General features: G+C 35.3%; 1 long non-coding RNA gene across 5 annotated transcripts; it reads right to left on the bottom strand.

The window, feature by feature from the left end:
• Positions 1–14,888: 14,888 nt before the first annotated feature.
• On the bottom strand, positions 14,889–20,203 carry LOC107926085 (uncharacterized). 5 transcript variants are annotated; one of them, XR_005930088.1, is made up of 8 exons: positions 19,798–20,128; positions 19,301–19,354; positions 19,099–19,122; positions 17,881–18,162; positions 17,364–17,475; positions 16,936–17,098; positions 16,479–16,535; positions 14,889–15,170 (listed from the first exon to the last, which is right to left on the bottom strand). It is a non-coding gene; the product is annotated as an uncharacterized lncRNA (long non-coding RNA). The 5 variants fall into 5 exon arrangements; XR_005930085.1 differs by lacking the exon at positions 16,479–16,535; XR_005930089.1 differs by lacking the exon at positions 16,479–16,535 and having other exon boundaries at positions 17,909–18,162.
• Positions 20,204–20,405: the final 202 nt, after the last annotated feature.

Raw genomic sequence — 20,405 nt, 5'->3', positions numbered from 1 at the left:
CGAAACTGCTTCAGAAAGATGTTAAGTTTGAATGGACAGAAAAATGTCAGAAAAGTTTCAATCAACTAAAGACTTATTTGACTGAAGCTCCAGTACTAGTGCAGCTCGAATCAGGCAAAGAGTTTTTCATTTATAGTGATGCATCCTTACTTGGGTTGGGTTGTGTATTGATGCAAGAAGGTCGAGTTGTAGCTTATGCGTCGAGGCAATTGAAGCCACATGAAAAAAATTATCCAACCCATGATCTCGAATTAGCTGCCATCGTATTCACTTTGAAAATATGGAGACATTACTTATTTGGTGAGAAGTGCCATGTATTTTCGGATCACAAAAGTCTCAAATATTTGATGACTCAAAGAGATTTGAATCTGCGACAAAGACGTTGGCTTGAGTTGTTAAAAGATTATGAGCTTGTCATTGACTATCACCCGGGAAAGGCTAATGTGGTTGTGGATGCCTTAAGTCGTAAATCACGGTTTGCTTTACGAACGATGAATGTACACTTGTCTGTTCTATCCGATAATATGTTAGTAGCAGAATTAAAGGCCAAACCATTGTTGATTCATCAAATTCGTGAAGCTCAGAAAGTCGATGATGAATTGGTCGCAAAACGGGCTGAATGTGTTTCGAATAGGGAATCAGAGTTTCAAATTGATGATGACGATTGTTTGAGGTTCAGAAGTCGTTTGTGTGTTCCAAGAAATTCAGAACTTATTTCGTTGATCCTGAGCGAGGCTCATAGTAGCCGAATGTCTATCCACCCGGGTAGTACAAAAATGTACAATGATCTGAGACGTCAGTTTTGGTGGCATGGTATGAAACGAGACATTTCTGATTTTGTTTCGAAGTGTTTAATATGTCAACAAGTGAAAGCGGAACATCAAGTGCCTACAGGTTTACTTCAGCCGATCATGATACCTGAATGGAAATGGGATCGAGTCACGATGGATTTTGTATCTGGGTTGACATTGTCGGCAAGTAAGAAAGATGCGATTTGGGTTGTTGTTGATAGACTGACTAAGTCGACTCATTTTATTCCCGTGCGTACGGATTATTCACTGGATAAACTAGCTGAATTGTATGTTTCTCAGATTGTAAGATTACACGGGGTACCTATTTCTATTGTGTCGGATAGAGATCCGAGGTTCACCTCGCGATTTTGGAAGAAATTGCAAGAAGCTTTGGGTACCAAGTTGCATTTTAGCACCGCTTTTCATCCTCAGACCGATGGTCAATCCGAACGAATAATTCAGATACTCGAGGATATGTTGAGATGTTGCATCCTTGAGTTTGGTGGTTCGTGGGAACGGTATTTACCTTTGATTCAATTCGCTTACAACAATAGTTTTCAATCAAGTATTAAGATGGCACCTTACGAGGCTTTGTACGGTTGTAAATGTCGTACACCATTGTTTTGGACAGAGCTCAGTGAAAGTAAAATTTTCGGAGTTGATTTGATTAAAGATGCTGAGCAGAAAGTAAAAATAATTCGTGAAAGTTTGAAGGCAGCATCAGATCGTCAAAAGTCGTACGCGGATTTAAAACGAAGAGATATTGAGTATCAGGTGGGAGACAAAGTGTTTCTTAAAGTTTCACCTTGGAAAAAGATACTCAGATTTGGCCGTAAGGGCAAATTGAGTCCGAGGTTCATAGGGCCGTATGAAATATCCGAACGAGTTGGTCCAGTGGCATATAGATTTATTTTACCCCCTGATCTCGAGAAGATTCACAACGTTTTTCATGTTTCGATGCTTCGACGTTACAGATCTGATCCTTCGCACATAATTAATCCCTCCGAGGTTGAAATTCAATCCGATATGAGTTATGAAGAAGAACCGATTCGTATCCTAGCTCGTGAAGTGAAGGAGTTGCGAAACAAAAGGGTTCCGTTAGTAAAGGTGTTATGGCTCAAACACGGGATCGAAGAAGCTACTTGGGAAAACGAGAACTCTATGAAAGAATGATACCCAAACCTATTTACTGGTAAGATTTTCGGGGACGAAAATTTCTTAAGTGGGGGAGAGTTGTGATAGCCCTAAATTGACCCTAGTCGGGAAGTGGTTTCAGGACCACGAAACCGAGCCATAAGAAAATAATTAACAGTCATATTTAATGCTTATTATATATGAACATGCACGTGTGAAAATTTCACGCTTAAATTTTGTATATAGTATGTGAAATTTATCAAATAGGACTTGTGTGAGAAAATTTAGGATTGTGCTAGGCAAATGTCAAAGTGGCCTATTAATGCATGTTAGAAAATGCTTGTACTTGCATGTCAAATTACCCAAATTTTAGATAGTGGCCGGCCATGCTATGGGTTAAAACATATTATAAATATTTTGTGTTAATATTTTGTGTTAAAAATAATAAAATAAAAGGGTTAGTAATAAAGTAATAAAAATTGGGGGGTGAAGAAAACAAAGTTCATCTTTGTTCTTCCTTGCCGAATTGAAAAGAAGAGAAGGGGGGAGACTTTCGGTCATGGAAGGAGAAGAAAGGTTAGTGAAAGGTGTTAGATTTGTTTTGAAATTCAAGCTTGTTTTAGGTTAATCATCTTGTTTCTTACTTAGCCCATGCCAAAAATCTTGAATCTTGATGGATGTATGGCACATTCGGTTATGTTTAATGAGGAGATAATTTGATTTTAGCCTTTAAACTTTGAGGAAGAAATTGTTGTTGCAAGAAGTTGAGCTTATTGATAGTATAAATTTCTAATGCACCTATGGTAATAGCCGAGCATGTAGTTGTTTAATGTTTTGAACAAGTGCCGTTTAGATGTTCTAAAATTGTCTAAATTAGATGTTTAATCATCAAGGGTTCGGCATTGTGCATTCTTGTTAAGAGTTTGATTTGAAATTATGAGATCTTGTTGACTTGTGTTAAATGGCATTCGGTCATGGTCTATGGGTGTTTGCTAATCCGGTTTAAGTGCATAGGTGCTAAATACTTTGTATTGGAAATTTTGATGTATAAGTAGAAGTTAATTAAGATGATATTGGGTAAATTTTTAGCTTAGTTGTGTTAAGTATTCGGCAATATTCATAATACTGAATATGAGAGTGTATATAAATACGTGGTTGTGCATAACTTAAGTAATCGACTAAAATATGAACACCACATAAGTATATATATACTTATATGTATGTTAGTGCCTTATGTATACACCTTGTGTCATTGAGACCTTCGAAAATAAATATGTATTAAAGTTATATTTGTAGTAGTTTAATGTGACTTACCAAGTACACAAATTTGAAAGCGAAATGGTGATAGACTTAAGTGGTAAATTGATTCAAATGAATTGGTTCTAAAATGTATATGAATGCCGTATGATTGTGTTTGATTGAGAGGTAAATTGTTTGATTTAGCTCAAGAGCTTAGAGGATCAAAGTTGGATAGGGGAAAGGAAAAAGTAATCGAATAGCCGTTGAAGCCGTTCGACAACATCCAAGGTAAGTCTTTGAGTAATGGAACTTAGTTTATGATTTGATTAAGTCATGACATATAAGCATAATAAATAAACGGTGATATAATGATTCTACTTGAATTATTTATTGAGGTAATTAGTTATACTTATGACTGGTAGCCGAATGTGTATAGAGATCATGTTACAAAGCCAACCAAAATCATGCTCTTTGTATATGGCTATTGAGCCGAAAATGGTAAAGGTTGATAAGTGTCTTGTGTTTGAGTTCTAGTAATGAAAATGAAATATAAATGTGTTATGATTTATTGATATATGTGCATGATTATTCGGATGATAACCGGACTAAGATCCGAAGGCATTTGTGCTAGTGACTATATTCGGGCTAAGTCCCGAAGGCATTTGTGCTAGTTACTATATCCGGGCTGAGTCCCGAAGGCATTTGTGCTAGTTACTATATCCGGGCTAAGTCCCGAAGGCATTTGTGCTAGTGATTATATCCGGGCTAAGTCCCGAAGGCATTTGTACGAGTTGCTATATCCGGGCTAAGTCTCGAAGGCATTTGTGCGAGTTGCTATATCCGGTTAAATCCCGAAGGTACTTGGGTTTGGAAATGAGCGATCTTGCTGTAATAACTTCAATTAATACGCTCATAAATCCAAACGATAAGGTATGTTTCGTATATGCATTGGAAAGGTTGATTCCTTTTAAATAGTATTCGCTCAATTGATTAACAAGCTTCCGGCCTTTAGTCAGGTTTGATCCTGAGTGTATGAATATAATGGTTGAAGCGTGAAGTAAACATGATTTTGGGAATATGCGTATATGCAATTGTTCATTTAGTCATACGAACGCTATACCTTAGTTGTAAATAATTTCATTACTTAAAACTTACTAAGCATCAAAATGCTTATTCTGTTGCTTTAATTCTCTGTTTTATAGATTTTGTTCGTCAGCTATCGGAATTGGGAGTGTCAAAGTCGAAGTCATCCACACTATCTAAGCCACTTTTTGGTACTCTTCAGTTGATCTTGATAATGGCATGTATAGGACTGACCCTTGTTGTTAATTAAGTATCTTTTAGTAATGTATATTCGTATAGCCATGCGAAAATGGCTTGTTTATTTTGAGTATAACATTATGGTCATTTTGTATATATGGTCTTATGATATGGTTATTAAGTGGTGTGGAAATGTTTGGTAATGATTAGCCATTGGAATGGCCAATCATGGTCCTATTGGTGCTACGTACGTCATGGCTAATCGTGATTATACTTGAAAATAATGTATGTCAATTTACTAATTGATTCATGGAAAATTATGAAATAGGTAAAATTTACCTTAAAATAGATGCTGACAGCAGCAGTGATGTGAATTTGAAAAATCACTAAAAATAGTAGGAATGGAATTAAATAGTGAATAAATTATGTAATCGAATCTTTATGAGTTTATTTTCATATGAAAGAAACAAAACGACCATATAAGCCGTATTTTATGAGATGTTTAAGTTTTCGTGAAACAGGGCCAGAGCGTTTTCTGGATCCCCTGTTCTGATTTTGAAAATTTACCATAAATTAACCGGAGATAATTAGAAGTCATACATTATATTTACAGATTCCTTTTTGAGTCTAGTTTCATTAGAAACAAACGGCATAAGTATTGAAGCTCTGTAGAGGGAGATATCTAAGTCGTAATGCATAAAGGTCAGAGTAGTCGAACCCTGAAATAGGGGAGACTTTAACTAATAAACTGTACTAATTGGCCCAACCAAAAATTCTAGAAAAAAATTTGTAGATGGATATATGAGTCTAGTTTCAGGAAAAATTTACGGAATCGGTTTTCAAGTTTTGTAACTCGAGAGATGATTTTTAAAGTGACAGTGATGCAGTTAGCCAGCTTGTCTGGAAATTTTAAAATGAACTGTGTAAGTAAGTGAATTAAGTCCGTTAACACCTCGTGTTCGACTCCGGCAACGGTCTCGGGTACGGGGCATTACATCGAAGGAATTTATTACCCGATCGAATACTTCGGTGGGATTCTCAAATAGAAATAAGAACTGACAAAACATAACTTCAAGAGCCCAGACCACTTCAGTCGCAAGTGTCGGTAGCCCTAGACGCAATAGGCCAGAATGCTCACAGTGTGGTAGGCGTCATTTTGTCGAGTGCCGAGGGAACGAGAGGGGCTGCTATAGGTGTGGATCACTAGACCACTTTATTTGCAATTTCCTTAAGACAAAAGAGAGAGAGAGAGGAAGCAAGAAATGAAGGCAAGCAGCGCTCCGTTAAGGGGTAGGTCATAAAGGAACCCCGAGAGTGGGGCTAGTAGTAGGGGTACAGTAAAAGATGTTGCAGTGAGGTCCGAGGGCAGAGCGCCTACAAGGACTTATGCTATTCGTGCCTGTGATGAAGCAGAGTCTCTTGATGTGATCACGGGTACTTTTTCTATCCATGATATATCTATTGTTGCATTAATTGATCCGGGGTCTACCCACTCCTATAGTTGTATGGAATTGATTCCTAGAATGAACATGATAGTGGAGTCTACTAAATTTGTAATAAGAGTGTCCAATCCCTTGGGTAGATATGTGCTAGTTGCCCAAGTATGTAGGAGTTGTCCTTTGACAATTAGAGGTCATTGTTTTCCGGCTAATTTAATGTTATTGTCATTCAATGAGTTTGATGTAATCCTCAGGATGGATTGGTTGACTTCTCATAGCGTTGTAGTGGACTGTGGGAGGAAAATTATTGAGTTAAAGGGTGAAGATGAGAATATTCTTCGGGTTGGACCAAGCGACTTGGATAAATCGCCTATGGTAATATCGTCTTTGGCAACTGAAAAATATTTGAGAAAAGGGTATGAGGCTTATCTAGCTTTTGTGCTGAATACTCAAGTGTCCGATGTAATATCCTGATTTTGGGCCTAGTCGGAATAGTAGTTTCGTGACCACAAAATTCGAGATAGAAATAATTATTTTATGATTATTTTAAGGCCTATGATATGATTGCATGATTTTGTGAAAATTTAGTGAAGAAATTTTATGCATAAAGTGCTTAAATTGAAATTAGGGACTAAATCGAATAATTTGCAAAACTTGCATTCTAGAAGTTTCTAGTATGAAATTGTTTTGAAATATTAATTAAGAGGTCTTAAATAGAAATTTTACCAATTTCTAAGTCTATGGACAAAAATTGGACATGGATGGAATTTTTGGAAAGTTTAGTAGTAAGGGCATTTTGGACATTTAGGGGTAAAATGAATTAAAATACAAAATTAAAAGCCAATTTTGCTCATCTTCAACCCCATGGCCGAATGTAGTAAGGAGAAACCATGGCTAGGGTTTTTCAAGCTTCCAAGCTCGATTGTAAGTCCGTTCTAGCCTCGTTTTTAATTATTTTTACGTTTTTGGAGTCCCGGTAGCTCGATTAAGCTTATGCTAGCAATAATTTAACCTAGGGTTTATATTTGGAAAAATACCCATAGGTGAAATTTGTGTATTTTGGTGTTTTATGATAGAATATGAGGTTTTAAATTATGTTAGACAACTTGTGCTACTCGGTTTTAAGCGAAAACTAGCAAAAGGGCTTAATCGATAAAAATACCTAATAGTCATAAGTACATGTTAGAGTGAGAATTTGATGTTTCCATAGAAGGGAAAAATGATCAGCATGTCATAAAACATAAGAAAATAGGCTGAAGTTTAATTTACGAGCTTTGGGGCAAAAGTGTAAATATGCAAAAGTTTAGGGGCAAAATTGTAATTTTCCAAAATATTATTTTGGGTCAATTTGAATAATGTGAGTCCTAATTAGACTATATTTTAAATGATAGAGCAAGGAAAACTGAAATTCGAGCTAAAATGGGGAAAATACCAAGTTGTGGAACAAATGGTAAAAGTAGCCATTTTCGCATACGAGGTAAGTTCATATGTAAATGTTGGTGACATGGTTATTATTTTAAATGTTTTAATGTTATTTAAATGATATGATAATTATTATGAAATATTATACTGTGATAATTGTTTGTTAGTATGTCAAATTATGTGATATACTTGGAAAATGTGAAATACTACCGAGTATCGGTAACGGCATTCCGTAGAAGATGGTTGAGACACATGATTCAGAAAAAGGTCCCGTTGAACCTTAGGAATGGATTAGGATACAAGTGACATATCACCGGGATATTTGGGCATCCAAACTCGTTGAGTTGAGTCCGAGTTCACTTATGGATGCGAATGTTCGAACTCGTTGAGTTGAGTCCGAGTTCGAGAGATGTAACTAGGCATCCGAACTCGTTGAGTTGAGTCTGAGTTCACTTATGGATGCGAACGCCTGAGCTCGTTGAGTTGAGTCCGAGTTCGCTTATGGGCGGGTTACATGGTAGCTTGGCTACATATGTGGCACTTATGTGCAAACTTTCCATGTATCCGAATTATATTCCGATGTATTCAACGGGTAAAGTTCTACTGAAATGGAGGAATACTCAAGATGAAAGGGACGTATTGGTAAGTGTTGTGAAATGGGTACTTTGAACAGTATGTACTTAACCCTCGGGTTGAAAAATCGATATAACAACAATATGGTAAGATGATAAATGAAAATGTGATATGAATGTCTTGGTGATGATTATGCAAATGATGTTTTATGTTTGCTTATATGGTTATGTTACTTGCTATTTGCATGTGAACTTATTAAGCATTTATGATTACTCCCTCCTTTTCATTCCTTATAGTTTTGACAAGCCAGCTCGGAAATCGGGAACGGTCGGAGGCTCGCTCACACTATCCGTATACCATCTTGGCATAATGGCTTGTATATTTTGAGTATGGCATGTATAGCATTATAATCATTTTGTATATATGGTCTTATGATATGGTTATTGAGTGGCATGGAAATGCTTGGTAATGATTAGCCATTGGAATGGCTAATCATGATCATATTTGGTGTTATGTATGTCAAATTACTAGCTAATCCATGGAAAACCATGAAATAGGTAAAATTTACCATAAAATAGATTCAGACAGCAGTAGTAACGTGAATTTGAAAAATCACTAAAAATAGTAGAAATGGAATTAAATAATGAATAAGTTATGGAATCAAAGCTTGATGAGTCTATTTTCATATGGAAGAAGCGAAACAGGTATATGAGCTATATTTTATGAGTTGTTTAAATTTTTGTGAAATAGGGCCAGAGCAATTTCTGGATCCCCTGTTCAAACTTTGGAAATTCACCATAAATTTTACAAAGATAATTAGAAGTCATTCTTTATATGTACAGATTTCTTTTTGAGTCTAGTTTCATTAGAAACAAACGGCATAAGTATTGAAGCTCTGTACATGGAGATATCTGATTCGTAATACACAGAGGTCAGAGTAGTCGAACCTTGAAACAGGGGAGACTTTAACTAATAAACTGTACTAATTGGCCCAACCAAAAATTCTAGAAAAAAATTTTTAGATGGATATATGAGTCTAGTTTCAGGAAAAATTTACGGAATCAGTTTTTGAGTTTTGGAACTCCAGATATGATTTTTAAAGTGACTGTGATGCAGTTAGCCAGCTTGTCTGGAAATTTTAAAATGAACTGTATAAGTAAGTGAATTAAGTCCGTTAACACCTCGTGTTCGACTCCAGCAACGGTCTCGGGTACGGGGCGTTACATCCGAGTCAAAGATTGAATCAGTACCAGTGGTTTGTGAGTTTATAGATGTTTTTCCTGAAGAGTTGCCCGAATTACCTCTAAAGAAAGAAGTTGAGTTTGGTATCGAGTTAGTTCCTGGAACGACGCCAATCCCGATTGCACCGTATAGAATGGCCCCCACTAAGTTGAAAGAGTTGAAAGCACAGTTGCAAGAATTAATAGATAAGGGTTTTTCTAGACCGAGTTATTCACCATGGGGTGCTCCGGTACTTTTTGTGAAAAAGAAAGATGGGTCGATGAGGTTATGTATCGACTATAGACAACTTAACAAAGTAACAGTGAAGAACAAGTATCCCTTGCCGAGGATTGATGATCTCTTCGATCAACTGAGGAGCCACTGTATTCTCTAAAATAGATTTGAGGTCCGGTTACTACTAGTTAAGAGTCAAGGAACAAGATATACCGAAGACTACTTTTTGGACGAGATATGGGCATTACGAGTTTCTTGTTATGCCTTTTGGATTGAAAAATGCCCCAGCGGTATTTATGAATTTAATGAACTGCATCTTCCGACCATACTTGGATAGGTTCTTCATCGTTTTTATCGATGACATATTGATTTACTCGCGTAATGAGAGTAAGCACGCAAAGCATTTGAGAACTGTGTTGCAAACCTTGAGGGATAAACAACTTTATGCCAAGTTTAGTAAGAGCGAGTTTTGGCTCAACGAAGTCAGATTTCTAGGACATATTGTGTCGGGTGACGGGATCAGAGTCGACCCAAGTAAGGTCTCATCCATTGTGGAATGGAAACCGCCAAGGAATGTAACAGAGGTTCGTAGTTTTCTAGGGCTAGCAGGATACTATAGACGATTTGTAAATGGATTCTCTATGATAGCTACACTGATAACGAGGCTACTTCAAAAAGAGGTCAAGTTTGAATGGACAAAAGAGTGTCAGCAAAGTTTTGAGAGATTAAAAGCTTTGTTAACGGAAGCCCTAGTATTAGTACAACCAGAATCGGGCAAGGAGTTTGTAATTTATAGCGACACCTCCTTAAATGGTTTAGGGTGTGTGCTCATGCAAGAAGGCAAGGTTATAGCCTACACCTCGAGACAGCTAAAATCGCACGAGAGAAATTATCCGACCCATGATTTGGAGTTGGTGGCTGTAGTGTTTGCACTGAAAATTTGGAGACACCATTTGTATGGAGAGAAATGTCGAGTATTTACCGACCGTAAGAGCTTAAAGTATTTGACGACTCAAAGGGAGTTAAATTTGAGGCAATGTCGATGGTTAGAGTTGTTAAAGGACTATGAATTAGTTATTGACTACCATCCGGGAAAGGCGAATGTAGTTGTAGACGCCTTGAGCAGAAAGTCATTGTTTGCCTTGAGAGCATTGAACACTCAGTCGACTATATCTAATGATGGATCGATCCTAGCGGAGTTGAGGGCCAAACTGACTTTTCTTTATGAAATCCATGAAGCTCAAAAAGATGACGAGAAACTGCAAGCCAAGAGAACTCAGTGTGAATTAGAGATTGAGTCAGATTTTCGTATTAGTACCGATGGTTGTATAATGTTCAAAGACAGAATTTGTGTACCCAAGAATGATGAGCTACTACAGAAGATTTTGAATGAGGCACACGGTGGTTGTTTATCTATTCACCTGGGTAGTGCTAAAATGTACAACGACCTTAGGAAAATGTATTGGTGGTCGGGTATGAAAAGAGACATCTCAGAGTTTGTTTTCAAGTGTTTAGTATGTCAACAAGTAAAGGCTGAACACCAAGTACCTTCAAGTTTGCTTCAGCCTATTATGATTCCAGAGTGGAAATGGGATCGTATCACTATGGACTTCGTGACCAGTTTGTCACTAACCTGAAAAAGAAAGATGCAGTATGGGTTATTGTCGATAGACTAACTAAGTCAGCACATTTCGTACAAGTGCGTACCGGCTACTCCTTTGAAAAATTGGCCAACTTGTATGTTCTGAGATTGTGAGGCTTCATGGTGTGTAGTTATTGATTGTTTTAGATCGAGACCCAAGATTCACCTTCAGGTTTTGGAAAAAGTTGCAAGAGGTTTTAGGAACCAAGTTGAGTTTCAGCACGGTTTTTCATCCACAAACTGATGGACAGTCGGAAAGAGTGATACAGATCTTAGAAGACATGTTGATATGTTGTGTTCTCGAGTTTCAAGGAAGCTGGGAAAAATACTTGCCATTGGTCGAATTTGCCTACAATAACAGCTATCAGTCGAGTCTGAAAATGGTGCCTTATGAGGCCTTGTATGGGCGAAAGTGTCGAATGCTCTTATACTGGACTGAGTTGAGAGAGAATCAGATTCATGGAGTTGATTTAGTTAAAGAGGCGGAGGAGAAAGTTAAAGTGATTCGTAAATATCTGAAAGCCGCCTCGGATAGACAAAAATCCTACGCAGATTTGAGACGAAAGGAAATTAAGTTTGAAGTCGGTGAGAAGGTATTTTTAAAAGTTTCCTCGTGGAGGAAAGTCCTCAGGTTTGGAAAAAGGGTCAAGTTGAGTCCTTGTTTCATAGGACCTTATGAAGTTATCGAGAGAGTAGGGCCTGTTGCCTACCGTTTGGATTTACCGCCAGAATTAGAAAAGATTCACGATGTGTTTCATGTTTCCATGTTACGCCGGTATAGATCAGACCCTTCGCATGTAATTGCGCCAACTGAAGTTGAGATTCTTCCGGATATGACTTATAGTGAGGAACCAGTCAAGGTTTTAGCTTGAGAAGTCAAACAGTCAAGAAATAAGAATATACCACTTGTGAAGGTTTTGTGGCATAGACATGGAGTCGAGGAAGCCACATAGGAACCCGAGGAATCTCTGAGAGAGCAGTATCTGAACTTATTCACCGGTAAGATTTTTAGGGAAGAAAATCCCTAAGGGGGAGAAATTTAACAGCCCAATTTGGGGCCTAGTCAGAACAGTGGTCTCAGGACCACAAATTCGAAGTTAGAAAATTTATTTTATTACAATTATGAGGTTGTAACATGATTATAATAGTGCATGAAAAATTTGGTAAGTTAATTTTAACGTTTGTGAGCCCGATTACGAAAAAAGACTAAATCGCATAAAAGGTAAAAGTTGCTTTTTAGTACCCAAATGTGTTAAATAGCTAGAGAACAAAAAATAAGGGATTTTAAAGAGTAATTTGACCCCTATAAGCAAGGTGGCCGGCCATAGGAAGCAAAATTGGTCAAATAGTCAAAGTTTAGGTGAATGATGTCATGAGTTTGGTGATAAAATAATGCCTAAAAAGCCTAGCTATTATTTTCTTCTTCTCCATGTCTTCTCCTCACTGAAAATATCAGCAAAAGAGGCAGTTTTGAAGCTTTGAAATTTCAGCAACTTATTACCTCAACAAGTAAGTGATTCCCATGTCCCTAGTTAATAATTTTTGCACTTTTGAGACCCTTGAAGCATAAGCTTTCAAATGAGATGTCTATTTTGCAAAATGATTGAGAGTTTAGGATTTTTCCATGAAAAGATTTGTGATGTTTGCTAAGTTTTTATAGAAGAATATGAGTCCTAGTTGTGACATAAACAACTTTTGTGAAAGGTATTAGCATGAAAACACCTAAAGGGACTATTTTGTGTAAGTTGCCAAATAGGTAATATGAGTGTGAAATAGTGAGATTTTGGGATTGCAATAGCAGTTAAAAGAGTTTAACTAGGCTTGAAATACGAAGAAATTCAATAAAAATTGATTTTCAAGTATAGGGGTAAAATGGTCATTTTGTCAAAGTTTAGAAGCAAAATGGTCATTTTTTCAAAGATGTGAATTTATGATTGCCTAATTGTAATTAGTGACTAAATGAGTACATTTTGTTATTATAGGTCAAGATTTTCCAAAATCGAACCTAGACCGGGGCAAAGCCAAGCAATCCGACTAAACAGACTAGTCAAGTATATTTTGTAAATCGAGGTAAGTTGTATGTAAATAATACGACTACATTGTTAATGTATGTATTCGAATTGTCATTGAATTGATATAGTATGAATTGCTAGATTGTGAACTGAGATTGTATATTAATGATTGAGATAGTGGAATGGTCTAGTTGAGACCCTAGGAAACAAACCGAATATTCATGCCATAACGTTCAGATTTCTTGTGTGCCAGTGTAAGACATGTCTGGGACATGCATCGGCCACATTATGAGTGCCAGTATAAGACCACGCCTGGGACATGCATCGGCCTCAACGATGATAGCCAGTGTAAAACGTGTCTGGGACACGCATCGGCTAAGAGTTGTGCTAGTGTAAGACAAGTCTGGGACATGCATCAGCATGTATATACGAGAGCTAGTATAAGACCATGTCTAGGACATGGCATCGGCAACTTATCCCATGTTCGAGGCTTATAGAATATCTGGTAGTTTTCCAAAAGGTTTAACTTTAAAGGTAATGAAAGTGACTTAATAAGGAAAGTATAATAATGTTCTGAGTGATACAGGTACCTATTTGGTATGCACGAGTAATGAGTTCAATTTAGAAAATATGATTTGAGTAGACGGTAATGAGTAAGTCAAGTTTATGCTTTCCTTTGAGCTATGAGTATGATGACTAATGGTAAAATTGTTGTTGTATATTTATTTATATGAAACTTACTAAGCTTTATGTTTACTCTCTTTTCTTTCCCCTTTTCTTTCAATGCCGCTTAATTAGCTCAAGGATTCTTTGAAGTCGGAGATATCGATCACACTATCAATCGAAGCACTTGGTATAGTACAAATCTTCTTTTGAGTATGGCATGTATAGGGATAGGCTAGGATGGTGATTTAAAAATGAGTAATTAGTTATGCATTTTGGCTTAAGTCAGAGCCTTTCATTTTGTATCAAGCCTAGAATAATGGCTATTTTTCACTTTGATAAATGCATGTAATGTTCTTTCTATGGATGAATTGCTGTCTATTGTAAAGAAATTTGTGTATTGAAATGATCTGGTGTAGGTTGTGTAAATTGGGTGATAAAATGGCTTGGAAATGCCCTCTTTTTTGTCCACGCAGGCATGACACACGGGCATGTGTCTAGGCCGTGTGTGACACATGGCTCACTCCCATGGGTGTGTGTTTTGGCCGTGCGTCCCCTGCGCTTAAACTTTTTAGTCAGTGTTGTACACGGGTAGGTTACACGGGCGTGTGCCATGGTCGTGTTCTTAAGTCATATTTGCACACGGGCTAAGAGCACGAGTGTGTCCCAAGCCACACAGGCGTGTGTGGCCACATGGTCTTTACCCGCACGGGCGTGTGGAGCCTTAAAGCACAAAATTTTCCATCACTACAGGAGAATAGACTTTTAGCAACGTTTTTGAAAGCGCCGCAAAAAACGCCGCTATAGCAAATGCCGCAAAAATTTGCTGCATTTATTTTAAAAAAAAACCACTAAAGAGTATAACCTTTAAAAATTATATTTTAATTAAATAATATTTATTTTCTATGATAAATATTATATTATGATTTATTTTTGAAATTTAAAATTTAAACTATATACTTTTAAGGATAATTAAAAAAATATTAATTAAATTAAATTTTCTATTAAAATTTTAACTTTAAAACTAAATATAAAAATTAATAAATTTAAATTTATAATTTAAAATAATAAATTAATAACACAATTAAAATCCAAAAGTTAAAACTCAAGTTATCTTAAATATTAAAATAAAAATTAATTAAGCTACTAATGAATATTCTCTTTTCCAAGTCAAAACTGCAATTCGTGTTTTTCTTCTTTCAACTTAAATAAAAATAAAATGTTGAAAACAAAACAATTAAATTAAAAAAAAGAATAATTAGTTGACACGAGATTATTATTAAGTATATACAAATATGTAAGTAGACATTTACAAAACTGGGTGTAGTTTTGCACCTTAATACTTTTTTACACATAAAATATGTGAAACTCACACTTGAATTCAGATTCAGACCATATACGGTGTCAACTGCATGTTGATCAATCCTATTCTTATTCGCTGCTGCAATGCCTCCCACAAGCATTCGTAGAGGTAGGAGTCAGTTATTATGTGCCTTCTGCAAATTGTTCTTGGACCGCAATCTAGTGTAGTTGGTTTTTCCTGTTCCATTTGCCACCCAAGATTCTTTAGAATAAACTTGTTATGTCATAAAAATTTTAGAGAGAAACATCAAATTAATTATAATGATTATGACAAAGAGCTCATTCAATTAATTTGATATAATTCAAGAAAATGCCAACACTGAAGCAAACTAAGGCTCCCAAAGCACATCTATTAGATATGGCACTCAGTTGACTCATGGCTATATTCAAATATAAACAGAAAGATATATGACTCTACTACTACCACAAGCAGCCTCTTACAGATGAACCAAGAACTGGCAAGGGCAGGATAACCACAATTTTGGGTACTGATACTTGAACCTAATAATATTTCATAATACCGAAACCCAATAACTACCTAACTAATTTTTCAATCTTGTCACCTAATTACCACACAAGTTAGATAAGTAAAATGTCTGCTAAATGCCTAAATCTCTTAAGTACCCAAAATTTCCAACACATCGGTTCAGCAGAAAGAATAAACAGATCAAGAAAAGTCAATAAATCGAACTCTTCGATAAACTACATCAAAATCTTTCAAAGTTCAAGCAGAAAACAAAAAATATAGAAAAAAACTGAAGCTAAGAATTGATGCGAAGAAAAAAAGTTTCAAGTAGACAAGTAAGAAATAAATGAAACAAACATTAGGCATACAACGATTTGTAATGCTCCTCAATCACAGTGCTCAAACAGGTCTAGACCTGAGAGAGCACTGCATCACTACTCTGAAAATTGAATCAGAGGAGTTTAGCTGGTTCAATATTACATTTATTCCTACAATAATGCATTGTAAGTAATCATTAAGAGTAATTAAAACACAAGAGCACAAGTCTATCAATCAGCTCCTCAATATGAGAAGCCAATTCTTTAAAAATGACCACAAAAAAAATTGGAATTTTGACTTACAATCTTTGAAATATAAGATTCAAGTAATATATCAACTAAAATTTAAGAACAAAATATATTTAACCACCAAATCTGAATTGAACCCACCAACCAAAAGAACTAAAATCGCCATAAAGAAACCCAATAAAGCTTCAGATTACCAAGTAATGCAAATAGCTGAAATTTTCAAATCCATGGCTGTAATTTAAAATTAAAAAAAAAACTCTTTCAAATCACTAGCTTTAAAACAAATAATCTCAAATTCAGCAGCTTCTGAATAAGGAAAAACTAAAATAAAAAAATTGCAAACAATTAACACGACACTACATCTCCAAAGGAGGAAAAAAAACTGCTCATAGAAAAGGTTTCTCAGGAAAATTAATGTTGTAAACAACTTTTACAATGAAACAAACAGATTTACCTTGTCTGCAAAACCCACAAAATAAAAACAGGGGAAGATAAAAGCCCAGATGGAAATCTGAAAATTTAGAACAAAGTGAAGTGGAATAATGAAATGGGTTAATGAAAAAGAAAGAGCATGACAGTTTCAGATCAGTGGAGCACAGGAATGCAAGAAGAATTTGAGATTTTTAAAAGAGAACTATTTAGCTAGGAAAATTGGAAAGTAGCAAACGCGGCAGAGAGAAACACCTAAAGGGTGTTTTGAGGATACCGATTTTAGGGGAAAAAATTAGAGGTTTCAACTCTATTTCAGTTTGAGCTCCAACCTTTATATTTTCAAAAGAACATCACATCAAAAATTGGATAAGAATAGTATAAAATAAGCTATGTTTTACATTTTTAGGATGCAATAATCATATTGATTGAAACATTTTTGAGAGGATGACATATATTTCAACATTGCTAAGTTAGATTACCTTGTAGGGTACATTATCAAAGGGAGGGTGGTGGCTGTCAAGCAACTTTCAGTAGCATCTCACCAAGAAAAGAGTCAATTTATTGCTGAAGTAGCCACCATATCAGCAGTGCGACATCATTATCAATAATGAATATGCTCAATCTATTCATTATTTCAGTTTCCTAATAATAAAAAAGAAATTAAGTAAAACATTTTATTGCTTAATCATGATGTTTGACTAATATAAAATAATATACACATATATTTAAAAAAAAAACTATGTATTTGTTTTCTTAAATGGTGAATGTTTTGAATTAAGGAACATTATTAAATTAAAAATAAAAATTTGATTGTGGTGACTATAACCTAATTATAAATCATATAAAAATTCGTGTTAATTAATTTATTGAATAACTAAAAAAAGAAAAAAGAAAGAGAAATACGCACCAAAAATAATTCATGTCAATCATATAAGCCCCCTTTGTTATGAACAACAATAGTCCCAAAACAAGTAGCCATAGCCATAGGCAGGATCTTGTAGTATCCAACATCTATGCACCTTAAACGTTTAATGAAATGGTAGAATTGAATTACGCAACTAATTATAAAGCAATGAACATGAAACAGAGCACACCAATATTCTAATTATATATAGGTGGTACCTACAGCAAGTGGAAATAGAGGGAAGATGAGGAGAAGGATCAAAGAGCTATATGATGACAAAAAAATGCACATCAGCACTCGGGTTGCAGGAACCATGTAAGTCTCTTTAGACTTCTGTTCAGGAGTTCTTAATGTCTTCCTTTTTATGCATTTATATATTCATGAACAAATGTAAACCAAGTAACTAGATTACAATAGCTCTTAGCAATTAAACACAAATAGCATGGAAATATCTAACTTTAAAGTTCTCTCATGAACCCCAAACATAATTATATGAACATAAATGAATGAACCTTGACACCTTTTTAGCATTTGAAACAAAGACACACTTGTAATTTCTTTATGGCTGACCCATCCTTATTGAAATGTAGCTCTTTTGCTGCAGAAATCTTGGGCAGACGAGATCTTCTAAGAACAACATTTCGTCTACTAAGAAATGAAAAAGAAGAAATGGATGCTAAAGGTGACAATCTGTTGGAAGGAGATGAAAGCTTCTTATCCATGACCAGACCATTAGGTGCAACGAATGAGCCAACTTATGACATGGCTGTGAAAGTGGATGCCATCTTACTCTCTTAATAAGCTGAAAAATATTCAAAACCATGGTTTTAGAATCAAGGTTATCTCAAATGTAAATTGATGAATAAGCAAATTTTTTTCAAATATTTTAATTTCTACAACTAAAACACAGTAAAAAAACAAATGAAGGTAAAATTTGCTCAACAATGAATGAACAACTAAACTAATAACCATATTATATCTATTTTGATTTGTGAACTTATATTTTCTCAAACATCATCGTGTGAACTTATATAAAAAAAAATCACCACCTAAATAAATTGAGGGAAAATTCATTCATAGAATTCAGACCTAAGACTTCAAATAATGCCTTTCTAATACTACAACCATACAATTATATTTTAGGATTTCAGGGTATATATAAATATATATGGTTATTCATTTGGGACCATTGCAGATTGTCGTCTGCAATTTTTTAGTATTTGAACTTCAGGCTGTAGTTTTTAGCTGATCTGACGACAATAGCTTCCTAGAGACTGCCGGTTAAGCTAGGAGCTGCTAAGAGAGGGAAATAAAATAAGAGATTAAATGTGACGTAAATGAAAAGAAGAGGTGTAAAATGAGTCCACTCAAAGGAGCAATTTTTCTTTCAATAATTGAATGTTAGTATGCACCTCTAATTCCTCCAATTCCACATTTGACTCCACAACAGGGTGTATTGAGGATAGTAGACCAGCTTTAATAATTTGATCTTTGAAAAAATGTAGCTTTCTTTCTCTAATATTTCATCCATGATGCAACTATGCGACATTTTATACATTTCATAAAGCTGCTATCTTAGAATTTAAAAATAAAACACTTCAATGAACTTTAAGAACACGAGAAAAGGATATTCTTTGTGATAATGGAATCAGACATTGTTTGAAACCTAGATTGCTGCAACAAAATCTTTGTCAATAACAGAACAACATTACAATAAGAGAATCCAATTATAACTCACCATTTGTTGAAGAAGACTTTGCACCTGCAAAAATTATAGTCAAAGAAAACATTACTCCAGTCAATTGTTGAATTACATCCAGTATAGACTATGATTTGGCTTGGCAATCTAAAAGTTCAGAATTAATGAAATGGTATTAGCAGAACAGCAAACATTAAAAGCAGTAATGGTTCATGTTATGAAGAAAGGTTGATGAACTCACAAAAACAGTCATATCAGAAGTGCTTTGCTTTGAATCTTCAGAGCTATGCCCGTCCTGTAAAATGTATACCAGTCAGTACAAAGAACTAATCCCTAATACAGATTGTTTAACGCAAAAATGCAGTTTGATCAAATTGTCAAACATCTGGAAATTATAACCCTCTTCTAACTTAAAACAAATCAGTAAAAATTTGGGTTGGCTGGGGTCTCAAAACAACTAAAACTCTAACAGCAGCATTGCAAGCACGACCAATTTTAATCCAATGGAGCTAACAATTTCTTTTATAAAGTTAAAAATCAAACGAGAGATGAGACAGAAATGCATATTGTTGAGAAACCGTAAAGATTCAAAAGCCAGAGAAAAACGGGTCTAAAACAATCATAACACAAAGAAATTGACTTGAATGAAACTAGATCCTTAACCCCAGAAAAGAAAGCATACTTTTTCAATTGACAGTTTTAAACGAGGAAGACCTTGCAATAGAAGGAGCTGAATACCTTTCTACAACTTTCCTTTCCCTTGTAGGCCTATCACTACTAGGCGTCACTGGCTCTTTCTTCTCAGCCGAATCTCGACCAGATTTCCTAGAACTCCCCTTTCTACTACTACCTTTGACCTTTTTAGTCCCTTCATCTTCACTCTCTTATTCTTCCTCCTCCCCCCTCTTCTCTTCCTCTTCTTCTTCTTCTTTCTCGTTCTCCTTCTCTTCAGCTTCCATTTGTTTCTCCAAAACCCTAACAGATCAAGAGAAAAGGAGTAGCTATGGTGGGTGAATTCAGTGCAATGAAATGAAAAGGAAAAAGAAGTAAGAGGGAAAAAGAAATAACTACAAACATTTATTTGGGGATTTGGTTAACGAGCGGGTAACGAAAAAATAATTTGTGGGAGTGAGCGGGATTTTGCATTTTTTTATAAAAAATAATGGCCTTTTACGGTTTTTTAAAAAATACCGCTATTGCTTAATTTTAATTTTCTTTTATTTTTAACATATTTTTTTATATTTTTTCTTACAAAATTTTTGTGCTGAGATTATCATTTTTTGGAATTTTTTTAAAATTTTGAATATTAAACTTTTTAATTGAAATATGGACTAAAGTTTTAAATA

Source organism: Gossypium hirsutum, chromosome A07, assembly GCF_007990345.1.
Source record: "Gossypium hirsutum isolate 1008001.06 chromosome A07, Gossypium_hirsutum_v2.1, whole genome shotgun sequence".
In the NCBI taxonomy this organism is placed as follows: Eukaryota; Viridiplantae; Streptophyta; class Magnoliopsida; order Malvales; family Malvaceae; genus Gossypium; species Gossypium hirsutum.
This window is presented reverse-complemented; position numbering and strand designations above follow the sequence as displayed.